The sequence below is a fragment of the Vombatus ursinus genome, unplaced genomic scaffold (genome assembly GCF_900497805.2).
Source record: "Vombatus ursinus unplaced genomic scaffold, bare-nosed wombat genome assembly UNPS02014942.1, whole genome shotgun sequence".
Taxonomy (NCBI): domain Eukaryota; kingdom Metazoa; phylum Chordata; class Mammalia; order Diprotodontia; family Vombatidae; genus Vombatus; species Vombatus ursinus.
In genome coordinates, this window is record NW_020954720.1 from 12,563,370 (window position 1) to 12,578,290 (window position 14,921).

A 14,921-nucleotide genomic window follows, 5' to 3' on the forward strand; every position below is an offset into this window, starting at 1 on the left:
TGAGTTAACCACACTGACTCCAGCTTGTGACTCAATTCTGGAGCTAGGTTGGTTTCTATACAATTATGGATTTTGTCCAACTTCTGTCTTTGAGAAAACTAATTAATTATAAGAATTGGGAGAAAACTTTATTGCATTGTTTGAATCAAGCCCTCTTTTGCTGGAAAACTGGACCACCTCTATCTGTTACTTAGAGACTCTTAACTAAGGACCTAAGTTATGCTGACCAGAAACCTGGTCAGGTCCAAAGATTGGAGCAAGAAGTTTTCTCACAATTCTACATCTCAAACAACACATATATCTTATCTGAAAACTGGCCCTGAGGTGATCAGTTATTATTTCCATGTTCCTTTGATTATTTACAGATATTTGGGGAGTGGGATACCTCCTTTCCTGAATTCAGGAAGTTGTACCTCTTCACAGTTTGCAAAGCCCCTAATCTTTCATAGGTTGAAATCAGATTACCTAATGTATTGTTTCCTTTTAATTAACTGGCCTTATTTGATTAATTGTTTTTAAGATATAAAAGTCTGTCTGTCCCTGTATTCAAGGTTCAGGCCTAAGCTGAGGAAGTCTGGTCCTGGCGATTGGTATGCATTGCTTAATAAAGCAATATGCTCAGAAGATCAAAACTTTGTTTTCCTCAGTCATTTCATCTTGCACCTACCACACATACATACATGCATATTGTATACATATATACGTGTGTGTGTGTGTGTGCGCACATATGTATGTGTGTATTTGTCTAGAAATCCCTTCTCATGGATTCATATGGAAGCTTGGGCTTGAAGAAAGGAACTATAGATGACATTTCCACCAACTACTATTGTCATATTATCATTTCATACATCTAGCAAAGATCCTGATACCTCTCTTTTCTCTTTTTCTTCTTTCTTTTGTTGTGGTTCAGTCCGTTCAGGCATGTCTGACTCTTCTTGACTCCATTTGGGGTTCTCTTGGCAAAGATTTTGTACAGGTTTGCATTTCCTTCTCCAGCTCATTTTATAGATGAGGAAACTGAGGCAAACAGGGTTAAGTGACTTGTCCAGGGTCACGCAGCTAGTAGGTGTCTGAGGCCAGATTTGTATTTAGGTCTTCCTGAGTCTAGACCCAGTGTTCTATGCACTGAGGCACTTAGCTGCCCTTCTTTCTAGAGATCCTCAAAAACACTCACTGAAAGGGAGAAAACCCAAGCCTTCAGTCCTAATCTCATGTTAATTTCGTCTTTTCAAAGGCTAGGGAGAAACACAACTGCTAGGGTTTTTGAAGTCAGCTGAAGCCTGTGGGCTGTTACATAGCTATGACTCCACACTTTCCATTCTGTTTTCCTAATGCAGATTGAAATCACCTTTCTTAAAACTCATTTTCTTTTTTGTTTTCTTTGGTCCTGACTTTGTGAAATATGATAGTTTAATAATCTCTAAAGTTGCTCCTTAATTATATTATTTATAAAAAAATAAGACTTTTTTCTTATGATAAACATAATATAAAATAACAAACTATGGGGTCTTTATATCTATATTTACATATCACTATACATACTTATACATACTTCCTCAAATACACAGACCTATGAGAAAAATGAAAAATACAACTGAGGAACTGTGAAGAACAGTAGTAAAAGATACATAATCAAATGGCTATATATATACATATATATGTATATGTGTATATGTGTATGTGTGTAAAAGTATGGTTATGTGTGTACCTCATGGTTTTTGTATCTTCCTTTTCAATGTCGAACTGAACTTTCTAGGGAATGTAGCTATTAATGAGATAATTATTTTATTTATTAAAATGAACTATAAGTCTGTCATTTTTCCAATGGTTAATTCAGTTATTAATTTCCTTTTCATCAAGGTATTTTACTATGAAATTTATCAAATTCTATTCTAATTTTTTTTACCATCTAAATGATCTATTTATCATCTATCTTATCTATCTGTGTGTCCTTTTCTCTTTTTCTCTATCTAAGCCTTTGGCTTTATATTTGAATTGCAAATATTTTATTCATTGTGACTACATCTTAAAACTTCTTATTTTTGTCTTTTAATATCAGTACAAACCCATATGTAGAATTTATGCTTTTTGCAAAAGAGGAAGTTCTTTTCTCTTGTCCATTTTTCTTTTATAGAAGATATTTAATGACTGTATTTATTTTTAGTTGTCTGATTGCTAAAAGGGGATAGACAACATTTCAAATTTATCTTTTTATTTCCTGTGGGCCTAATGTTTTCCATAAACATAGTGGTGTTTAAATCAATTAATTTTAATTATTCTATTTTAAAAATAAGTGTTAGCAAAGAATTCTTCATTGAAACAAACGGGATTCAATCAGTAACAAATATTCCATTGAAATGAATGGGATTTAATAGCTAGCTCATCTCTACTGGAATGAATGGCATTCATAGACCATACATCATAGTAGTTAGAGAAGGGAAAGGCTTATTAGATCAGTAAGACTCAGCTCCTGCCTTGGTGGAATATAGTCCCCAAACAGAGGACAGAACACTTGATCTTAGCCAAAAGGCCAAGAACAAAAGCTTTTGTAATTTATTGCAATTAAAATGAATGGGATTCAATCTAACACATTTATGAGGATGCGATAGCTATCGAATCACATTCATTTCAGTAGGGTGTGTTAGTCATCCAATTCTATTCATTTCCATGGGGATCCATTATTTATTGAATCACATTTATTTAAATGGGGATTCATTAGCTAAAAAATCTAATTAGTTTCCATGTGCATGCATTAGCTATCATGTCATCCTTCCTTTCAAAGACAATTCACTAGTTATCAAATCCTATGCATTTATGTGTGGATTGGATACCAGAGTTTGAAAAAGCAGTTATTCTTAATTAAATGGTAGCAATAAACTGTTGTCATTATTATAGTAGTGTATATTTTAAAGTATTTTTCTAAATTTCCAAAGGATTAGTCATACCATGTACACACTGCCAAATGAAATGGCCTATATAATAATAAATCAATTAATCTGGCAGGTGTATACAAGTAGAGCGTTATTTTTAAATCATAGAAGATATAGAATTACCCCAGAGTGGGATTACGTTCTTGGAATGAACTCCTGCCTCCCTCCCCAAGCCCTATCAAAAAAAAAGCTCATTTATGTGGTTGAGTATTTTAGGGTGGGACTTGTGGACCCAAGTCTCCAAGAAGGAAAACAAAACAAAACAACAACAACAATAACAACAAACTATTTGGAAAATTATGAGAACTGCATTCTTCAATTAAAGTGATACACAGAGAGGTCCTCCAATTGAGTATTCTATATGGCACAAGGACCCTGGAGGGATGGACTCCACTGATATTTGCTGATTTTGGTTCCAATTCCTTAATGATTAAAAAATATTTCTTAGAGAAATAAGACCTTGCTTGTGTCAGATTTGCACAGCACCAAGTAAAAATAGGTTGACAATTATCCAGGGGTAAGGCTATGTAAAGAACTAATTTGGATACTTCAGACCAAAATACTCATTTCCTTCAATTAGCTATGTTGATGCCTGAATTCTGCAGATAATTACCTTATTCCTGTCTTTAAAAAACAATCTCATTCAAATTATGCATTGAATCCGTCCTGTTGCATTTATAACACTTGCAAGGATCATGGTAGATAGCTCAATAAAATTAGATGACATGAGTGATATTTTAAGACGATATTAACCTAATTGACCTTGTGGAAAATCATGAGTACTCATAATTAAAGGGAGGAGTTTAAGAAACATACTTCATTTTACACTAGCATTTTACCAAGAATGTGTATTGTCTTGAGAGAAATAGCTTCAAAGATGAAGTATTGCTCACTAGCAGTGTAAACAGCTTAATTGCTGGAGGCTTTCTCCTTGCTATGATAAGTTTCTTTTCCAACTTAGGAGTATTAAGAGTAACAATCAATAAAAATGGGCACACAAAAGCACTGTCTCTTTGGTTCAAATCCACCTATGGGTTTAATACACTGACCCTCAGTTTCCTCATTTGTAAAATTAAGAGATTGAGTTAAATGACCTCTAAAGTTTTTTCAAGGTCTCTATCTATGATCCTATGATCTTAAGGTAATGATATGTTTAGAGTTTTGTTGCTGTTTTCCTTATTAATGGTAAATGAGGCCAATTACATTTTAAAGAAATACCATATCATAAAATGGGTCAAGGGGGAAAATCTATTAATATGCTTAATCTACATATAAATATTTACCACTACATTTATTTATTCAATCACCTTATCATTTGCTACTAACAAATGATTTTTTTTTTACATTTATTCATAAAGTTATGTGCCAGTGGAATAGAAATATTTAAATAGAATGAGAGCAGCTAGATGGTACAGTGCATAAAGTTCTGGGCCTGGAGTTAGGAAGACTCCTCTTCTTGATTTAAATCTGGACTCTGTCAGACACTTACTAGCAGTATGACCCTGGGCAAGTCACTTAACCCCATTTGCCTCAGTTTCCTCATCTGTAAAATGATCCAGAGAAGGAAATGGTAAACCATTACAGTATCTTTGCCAAGAAAATCCCAAATGGGTTGCAAAGAGTCTGACAAGACTGAAAAAAGACTGAACAATGAAAAGTTAAATAGCATAAAAGTATTAGATAAAAGAGAAGCATTTAAAGACCAGTGAAGAAAAGTTGTATTGATATACAACTTTACCAATATTTTAAGCTGTTTCAACAAATATGCATTTCAGACTTGCTCTAGCTCCTAATATCTTTCTGGGTCTGTGTTTTTACCACCTTCTCACCCCTTACTAGCATATTTTAGAGAGGCAGGATCACAGTAGGATAAGCATTGGCTTTGGAGTCATTTTATTTGTCTGTTACTTTATTACTTCTGTGACCTTGGTCACATTCTCTTCTCTGAGCCTCAGTTACCTCCTCTGTAAAAGGAGGGAGGTGGACAGGGTGACCTAAGTCTAAGACACAATCGGTATTCAGATTGGCTGTGTTATGTAAAGCCATTATGAAAACACTTTTGTTTATGAACCACTCAACACTGTCAGTGTCCTTGCTGTGTTTTATCCATTCTCTTTACCCACCACTCTGCCACTCTCACCCTTCACTCTACCTTCCCGTTGTCTGCCGCATCCCCCATAACAGTCACAGATAAGAACCAAACTTGCTCTAAAAAGAAGTAGGCTCTGAGGGGCAGCTAGGTGGCACAGTGGATAGAGCTCCAGCCTTGGAGTCAGGAGGACCTGAATTCAAATCCGGCCTCAGACATTTGACACTTATTAACTGTGTGATGCTGGGCAAGTCACTTAACCCCTATTGCCTCACTCAAAAAAAAAAAAAAAGAAGAAGAAGAAAAAGGAGTAGGCTCTGAAAAGGATGCTAAGGTAACGTAAAAATGGATACATGACCTAGATATAAAGAAAGATATTACAAGAAAATTAGAACATGGAACACATTACTTATCAGACTTGTGGATAGGTGAACACTTTATGAATAAAAAGACATAGAGAGGAAAGTTAAGGTATAAAATGGGTTATTTCAATTACATTAAATTAAAAAAGATTTTGTACAAATAAACAAATGTAGCCAAGATCAGAAGGAAAGCAGAAAAGTGAGTGGAAAAACTTTGTAGGCAATTTCTCAGATAAAGGTCTCATAACTCAAATATATAAACTTTGTCAAATCTATAAGAATGAGTCATTCTTCAATTGATTTTCAATTGATTTGGAATTTCTTGTTCATTACAAAATCAAGGGGGTGGAGGTCTTTTTGATTCAAATGACCCCTTCATTTGGACAAGTCATTCAGCTTCTGATTCCTTACGTGAGATTTTTAAGTCACAGCAGACCAGATAAGTAACACTGAGGTTCGCTGGGATCTGTTTATACTCTGTGAACAACCTGAGTCATCCATCAGAAGACTTATTGGCATAGCCATTGTGGGGCTAAGAGCTAATTACTTGTGTAAGAAGCAACCCATGGATACTCAGACTTAGGAGGAGTGTACTTTGAAGCGTTACTCTCTGGTAGGTAAGGGTATAATCTTTTAGGGAAGTAGATTCCAAAGTGGGAGCTGGAGTCCAATTCCAAAAGATGAGTTATCAACCAATAGAAAGTTGGGTAATGGATCATACAGGATGATCAAACATGGATGGCTCATCAATTGAGATATTAATTGTAAAGTGCTTAGCACAGAGTCCATAGTGAGTGCAATGTAAGTGTTAGCAATTTTTAGCTATTATTGTCACAGAACAGAGACTTTATTACATTTCCAGCCCCCTGCCACCCACTCCTCATTCATACTACCCTATTACTGTCAATGACACCACCATCCTTCCATTCATTCAAGTTTGCAACATCAGTATCTTCAGTTTCCCTCACCCACACATATCTAATCAATTGGCAAATCTTGTAGTTTCTACCCCACATGTCCTGAATCCATGGCCTTCTCTTTAATCATACAGTCACAATCCTAGTTTAAGCTCTCATCACCTCTTACCTAGAGAACTGCAATTGTCTCCAATTGGCCTATGACATGACAATCCATTGTCTCCATTCTTTCATAAAGTATAAGACTGACCACATTGTTGGACCCTTAACAAATTCTTGTGACTCTGGGATCAGATATTATTTCCTTTTCATTCGTTCTGTAAGTTTTATAATACATATAATTATTATTAAAACCTATACATATACTTCATAAATAAGTATTCACATATTAGGTTCATTATAAAAATTACTGAGATGCATGAATAACCATAAAATTTGGAGACCATTACTTCAGAGAATACTGAAGAGGTTGAAGGTGCATAATTATAGCTGGGATTCTAGTATATGTAAACTTGGACACTGTGAGTCCGTCCTTTAGGGAGCATTTGCTTTTGTTGTTAAGATTTGGATAATGAGGATGACGATGATGATGATGATGATGATGATGATATAGCAATATTGCACAATTATATAACACTTCATGGTTTACAAAGACCTTTTCTCATAATGAACTGCTTCTGGATCAGGACAGCCCACAGAGAAAAAAAAAAGATAATGAATAGAGTTCAGCATTTGTGTGTTATGTATTCTACCTTCTTATATATTCCATTAATTCAGTGCAGTTCAGCAAACATATGTTTAAGGACTTGTTCCAGACTCTGAAGATAAAGACAAAGACAAAACAATCCCTCTTCTCAAGGAGTTATTTCAAATGTTCAAGTTTTTACAAGGCCCCATGTGTAAATTTAAGGGTTTGTGTTCATATAAGATATCACCTTTGTGATGTCATTGGTCCTTTGTAAGAACAAAGGGCAAAAAATAATAGCAACAATCTGAGCTAAAAGTGTTTTTTTTTAATCCTTAATTTTGATTGAGCACTTTGAACAGATTTATTTATTTTTCCTCATACCACATTCTACACTCACTTTCTTTCCCTTCACATATTCTTTTTTATCTGTCTCTGAATAATGTTCATCTCCATGATCCCCCAAAAAATCCTTCTCTTGACTTTTCTAATCCACTAAACTTCCAATTTATTTCTTTTTCTCCCCACTCTTACATTTATAGTAAAAGTTATCCATACATTATGCTTCATTTTGTTATGACTTATTTATTTGTCAAAACTGGCTTCCACCCTGACTACTGAAACTGTTCACTAAAAAACCACCACTGACTTCCTAATAACCCATTGTAAAGGCCTTTTCTCAATTCCTAATCTCCTTGAACCATTCCTTTCTAACCAACCTTTGACACTGTTGACTATTTATTCCTTACTAACAAATATTCTTTCATTCCTTGACTTCAGAAACACCAAGTGTTTCTTGTCACCAAGTGACTTCTTGTTTTCCTATTACTCTCTAACTTTTCCTTTGCCATATTATCATAGTCTCCTGAACCCTTTACTGATAGCATTCAATAAAATCTGGTCCCAGACCTCTTCTTCTCTCTACTTTCTTCTAGGGCAAAATTATTCTAATAACTTCAGTTAGCACCTCTATGCAGATGACTTCCAAATCTTTAGGTAGAAGGTAAGCTCTTTCAGGGAAGAAATTGTCACTTTTTTTCCTGTATCCCAGGTACCCCACAGAAAATGTAGTTTTGTGGAATTGAATTGGATTGAATGTTTACACACATATATCATAGATAGGGAAAGTGTTTTGTGGTGATTCGTGTGTCCTAGAGGGATATGGGAATCAGGAGAACTGGGCTGTAGTTCCAACTCTGATACTAAGCACATGTATGACCTTTGTTAAAGCACCTAATCTCTTTGCTCATAATTAAAAATATAGTATTAGAACTGAATAATCTCTTGGCACCCTTCCAACTCAGTTATTCTATGGTTCTAAAATCTTCTAAGATGACAAGGTGTTCTGGAAGGGATATACCTTTCACTCTAAAGTTCAGGAGATACTTAATCTTTAGCCAACTCCCTCAAATCACTGTAGAAAAAGCAAAAGGAAAAACAATTATATTCAGGAGGTAATTTCAGAGTTCAGGGTCAAGTTCAGGGTCATGGTAAGGTCTAAGAAGTGTGACCCCCTTGAAAAATGTCAAGTTCATTTACCCAATGAATATTTGTCTGATTTTGAAACCTATAATTACTTCTTACAGATTGGATCACAGACTGGGAGACAAAGAAATTGTTTAGGCTGTGCATCCATCTCATCCTTCTGGAACTGTTGTTTAAGTAGTCTCTGAGTCATAGATCCTTTGGGTCCCTCATTTTTTCCTACCTGAAGATGGCCTGCTGTCTACTCCAGTAACTTCATGCATATAAACGAGTAAATAGAATTCATACTTTTTGCTTGTAGGGAATAGCTTGCTCTTTGTAGTCATATAACAACAACAGCAACAACAATAGCTCTCATTTATATAGTACTTAAAGATTTGCAAAATGCTTCACAAATATTATCTCATTTTATCCTCACAAAATTCTGTCAGGGGCAATTGTTTTCCCCATTTTACAGTTGAGGAAACTGAGGCTAAGAGAGGTCAACTGACTTGCCTAGGGTATATATAGTTAGTAAGTTTCTGTGGCCAGATTTAAACTAAGTCTTCCTGACTCTAGACTTGGAATTATCCACTGAACCACTTACCTGCCTACTATTCCCTAACACAATGCCTAGCAAATAGATGTTATTTAATAAAAAAATGTTGATTGATTGATGCATGGGTGGATGATGAATAATGGAAATGAAAGGCATGGGATTCGAGATCAGAAAAGGTAATGGGGTAGAGAGAAAATCATAAACCATATGTTGACATCATGTCCTTGGGATTGGTAGATAGTTCCAAAAAGAATTGGGAGAGGCTGGTATCGCTGGATGGAATGCACTTCAAAAGAGAAGAGGTCATATTGAGTGATAGTGGCAAAAAAGCATCTGGAAGGAATAGTGGAGAAGCAAGAATTATGCCTATTTTTCCTCCACTATAAAAGTGTGGTGCATGAAAGAAGAAATAGTCAAATCTGGACAGGGTTTTGAGGGATCTCGTATGCACTGGGAAATACAGGTTTCAGTTTATTATAACAATTACCCAGAGAGAAAAGGCACATGTAGACAGGAAGACTAATGAACCTATTACATGTTGCCCTGGCATGAAAAGTTTTCTATGAATCTTGTATTTATCCAACCTATGGTTGGCATATTCAAAGTTGGTTGAGTTTCTATTGACTATTGATTAGTGCATTTATAAATGGATTCAGTTCCTTCTGTTTAGCTGATTACTAAATCCCACAAACCTTAACTTTGTCCTATCCTGAACCAGTTTCCTATTCTGGGGAGGCCTGTTTTGCCTGAGACTATTGTGTAATGTGCTTCATCACGAAGAATCAGATTCTGGTGATGGTGAGGTTGTCAGAAGACATGAAGCCTCAATATCCTTTGCCCACTAGATCTAATTTTATGTTATCAATAAACTCCAAAGCTAGATCAAATAAATATGAGACTCAACCTCAGCATCCTAAAATCTAGGATTCAATTGGTAGAGTGCTTTACTTTTTCCCCTCCAAAATTAAACAAAATATAGAGGAACTCCAGATGTACCCCAATAGAGGTATTTAACATGCAATACGGTATGGTCTCTGGAGATCTGGTTTTGAGGATGGAGTAGCGCCATCAGCATGATAGAAAAAGGTGGGCAGGAAGAAAAGGATTTATGGCCCTGGGTATTTTAGATCTGAGTCTCTTAGCTCTTTTCAGTCATGTTTCAAAGCATATCCATCTAGGCTTCTCAATAATCAACTTAAAATGTAAGGAATGAGGAGGAAGTGTCTGAATCCAGCAAGGGACAGAAGAAGATCTTATGCCTTCTCCTTAATTTTACCTGAATAAGCCAATAAATCAAATAAATAGTTATTGGGCACCTCCTATTTGCCCAGTGTTATTTTAGGTATTATAAAAGAAATCTAGACTCAAAGAGCTCACAATTCAATTGGATAGACAAGATTAACATATGGAACAGTTAGAAAATAACAAAAGACAATATATACTGAAGTACTAAGTCATATAGGTTCAGTGGAATTATTTTCATCAAAGGAAAACAATTGTAGCTGATATTGAAATAGTAGTAAAAGCTTCATAGGGAATTTAGGTTTGAGTGACTTTGAAGTGTGGATAGAATTTAGGCAGAAAGTCACTTAACCCCAACTGCCTCACCAAAAACAAAAAAGAATTTGGGCAGAAATATAAGGCAGAAGCTTGGGAATGGATTATAAAATGGCACAGGGATATGAAATAGCACAAAATATGTAAGGGACAATAAAGAGATATGAGTGATTAGGAGAGACTACTCATGTTATAGGTAATAACATCAGGGAGTAAGGTTATTTTATGAAGGACTTGTAAGTATAGAAAAGATTGTTCCTACTCAAGGTCCCTATTATTAACTTTAGTATAATATAACATTTATATAGCACTTCAAGGTTTGCAAAGTGTTTTACTGCTGTTATTTTATTTGATCATCTGAACAAATGTGAGGTAGGTAGTTTTATTATTCCTATTTCAAAGATGAAGAAACTGAGGCTGCAGACATATGTGATTTGCTCAGGATCAGACATAGTAAGAATTTGGGGCAGGTTTAGAACCCAGTTCTTCCTGAGTCTGAGTCCAATATGCCTGGCCTATAAAGATTTTTAAAGGGAGAGAGAAATGATAGAGTTATATTTTAGGAAGACTTTTAGAAAGTCTGCAAGCAAAAAAGAATTGAAAAAGGGAAGGACTAGTTTCAGGGATACTAAGAGACTAATGTAATCCAAATGTAAGGATCAGAGAATTAACCCAGATTATAGTACTGGAAAGGAAACTAAAAAGCAAGAGCTGAATTTGAGAGACATTTCAAAAGCAGAATCAGCAGGAGTGGAAACACTGTCTTTCTCATTTCCTTCACACTCTATATTCAATGGTAACTCCATATTCTCTAGCTTGGGAGAATGGGATAATGGTTACGTCTTTGAAGAAATACCCCCTTTCTATAAATTACTGTAGGTTTTATTGTAACTTGTTTTTATTGTAGATGAAAAGATCATCTCATATATATGTAAATGTAGGTTTAAGTATGCTAATGTCTGGACTAATTGACAAGTAAGAGGACAGACAGGTCAAGAAATGTGAATATGACCTCTCTACCATCCATGCAATCTGGTATCCAGGGAGGGATAACCAGCAAAGGAAGATGTGCAGAGGAACTAGAAGATTAAAAAAAAAAAAAAACAACCAGGAGATTTGATACCATTTGAAGGTCTACAAGGCCATTAAGTACAAGGATGAGAAGGGGAAAAAGACTCAAGAAAAAAGCAGTTCAGATGGATGTCTATCTGTGAGACACAATGAGAACATCATCATTTAGCATAACAGGGGAAATGAGAAAAACATTCCAGCCTGAATTCGAATATAGTATCTAGAGAAGCTAACAAGAAATGATTTTGCTTCTTCAGTGACAAGGCAAGTCTGAATGTGTTTTTAGAATTAAATAGAGACAGAAAAGGACAAATAAAAAGAGAAGAAGTTTAATTTAGCTGGAACAGCATGATGTAGTGGATGAAGAGCTGTCCTTGAATACCAAAAGACCTGGGTTCAAATTCTTCCATCAACTATTTACTGAGTGACCCTGAGTAAATCACTTTACTTTTCAATGCTCTGGAGAGTTATCTAAGACTAAAAGTTGCAGAGAAGATGCTGACTTGTATTGGTAGAAGGAGCTTTCTTACCTGGGTGTTTGGTATAGCAATAAGATCCCTATTATCTCAACACAAAAAAAAAGGTAGAAACAGGAGAAGAGACAGAGAAGCAACTCTTAACAATGAATCATGCTGAATTACATAGATAGTTTTATCAAGGTACATATATGCTACCAGAGAGAAGCAAAGGGGGATAGGCTGAGGTCTGAAGGTCAAAAAAAGTACTTTGATCAGAAACCCAAACAACTTGGGGTAATGGTCCTAGAAAGTTACCAGCAGTAAGACAGAAAGAAATCTTTTATTCAAGGATAGATTGAACCTGATTCTTCAGTTGACAGAAATGTTTTGTTTTGTTTTTCCTGTTTTTGGAGTTTGGTCTTATTTTGAAGTTGCCTTGTTGTTTCTCTTATAAGTGTTTGATATTGTTGTTTGGCCTTCATTTTCTTTTCTTTCTTTATTTTTTTTAGGCAATTGGGGTTAAGTGACTTGCCCAGGGTCACACAGCTAGTTAGTGACAAGTGTTTGGTCTGAGGCCAGATTTGAACTCAGGTCCTCCTGACTTCAGGGCCGGTGCTCTATCCACTGTGCCACCTAGCTGCCCCTGGCCTTCATTTTCAAAGAGGATCAATGGTATCATGGGGAGATGTCTTAACTTGTATGTGAATTGGATTTAAGTGAGGCAGAGTGGCACAAAGTCATCAGCCTCACTCTCTCTTCCAGGGTCATTGACGTCCAGTAGCAGGACAAAAGTCAAGAAGACTGGCCATGTCCCAGGTTGCAGTGGGTGACCTTGGATTCTTGGATGTCTGGCCAAGCTCTAAGCACTCCACAATGCCTTCTATAGCTGCCTTCACAGTCATTGGAACAAATATGATAGCTAGGGGAAGGTGTGAGGGAACTGATGACTTCCTTCAAATGGAGAACAACAGATTGATGTAGAGTTCAGCTTTCCTTTTGGGATAGAATCAGAAAATCAGACAAACCTATTAAGCGTGTAATATGTGAGAGATATGGAATGACTATTGTACACAGGGAGCCAGAAAAATAAGAACTTGATGTGCGAGATTATTCCTGGTATACAAGACGTTTTGCTGTGTGTTACTGTGAGTTACCTAGACACAAATAGACATAGTTATTATGCTATTTCTTTTTGGCATGGACTTATGGTCTCAATGAGGTGTGGATTCCACTTTGGAAACTCCTTCTACCAGTATGCATCAGCAGCTGCTCTGCATATTTGTTTGTGTGTTTGTGTTTCTGAGTTGTTTGTGTGTCTGAGACATTAAGTGACTTCCCCAGTCATATAGCCAGTATGCGTCAGAGGTGAAACTTAAACCTACATCTTCTTGACACCTATAGCAGCTCGCTATCCACTATACCACACTGACACTTGATTATGTAAGCTTTTGTACTGATTTTTTTCCCCTCAACGTGGATTTCTTTTACATTTTATACAGCAATGCAACAATCATTGCACAGAATCTCAGAGTTGGAGAGGATGGAGGCTTTTCTTAAAAACAGTCTGGTCTAACCCATAACCAAATGAGAATCCCTCTTACAACATACCTGAAAAGTAATTATCCAGATAACTCTTGATGGTCTCCAATGAGTGAAAGCTTGCTCAGAGGCAAATAACCCCACCATCAGGAAAGCTCTCATTGTTAAGAATTTTTTTATGTTTAGGGGAAGCCCACATTTCTACAATTTCCACCGAAGACTCCTAACTTTAGCAGACCAAGTCATTTCCCTCCTCTTATGACAATCCTTCCCAATACTTGAAGGCAGCTATCATGAGTCCTGCTCCCTCTTCATGCATCTCCTGCCCCACCCTTAGCAAAGTTTTCTCATATTTAGTTTTAAATTCCCCAATTCCTTCAACTTCCCTATGGCATGACTTGAAAATCTTTCATCATCTTGTTTCTTCTCTTCTGGGGGTTCTCTAGCTTAACCACTTAAAATGTAGTGGTGCCTGGAAGGGAAAATTATAATTCACATATGGTCTGACCAAGGCAGAGTTCACTTCTCCAGGCCCAGGTACCATGATTCTCTCAATAAAATCCAAGATGGTGTTAGTTTTTTTTGGCTGCCATATCACATTTTGGCTTTGGAGTCCAAGGACCTAGATTCAAATCCTGCCTCTGACACTTCCTACCTGTGTGACCTTGGGGAAGTCACTTAACCCACCTCAGTCTAAATTTTCTCATCTATTAAATTAAGGAGTTCAACAAGGTGCACTCCAAGGTCCCTTCTAACTCTAACTCTATGGCCTAAAAATTATGTGTACATAAAACATGCAGAGTTTTTTCTTCATATATACTGCTCTCTAGCCATGCCTATGCTTCCAGTTCCCTGGGTACCCTTTTCATTTATTTATTTTTGAGGGGAAGTTAGGTGGTACAGTGGATAGAGCAGTGGTCCTGAATTCAGGAGGACCTGAGTTCAAATCTGGCCTCAGACACATAACACTTACTAGCTGTGTGACTCTAAGCAAGTCACTTAACCCCATTGCCTAGCCAAAAAGCAAAACATTTATTTTTGAAAGGTGACCCTATGTAATATAGTAGCTAGAACACTGGCATTGGATTCAGGAGGACCTGGGTTTGAATCTTGCCTCTTCCTAGTAAAAGTGGGATTAAAAAAAATTCCTTATAGTATTCTTGTGAGGATCAAAGAGGTAATGTAAATAAAGCACTTTTCAAATCTTAAAGTGCTACATAAATGCTATTTGTTACTACTACTACTACTACTACTACTACTACTACTACTACTACTACTACTACTACTACT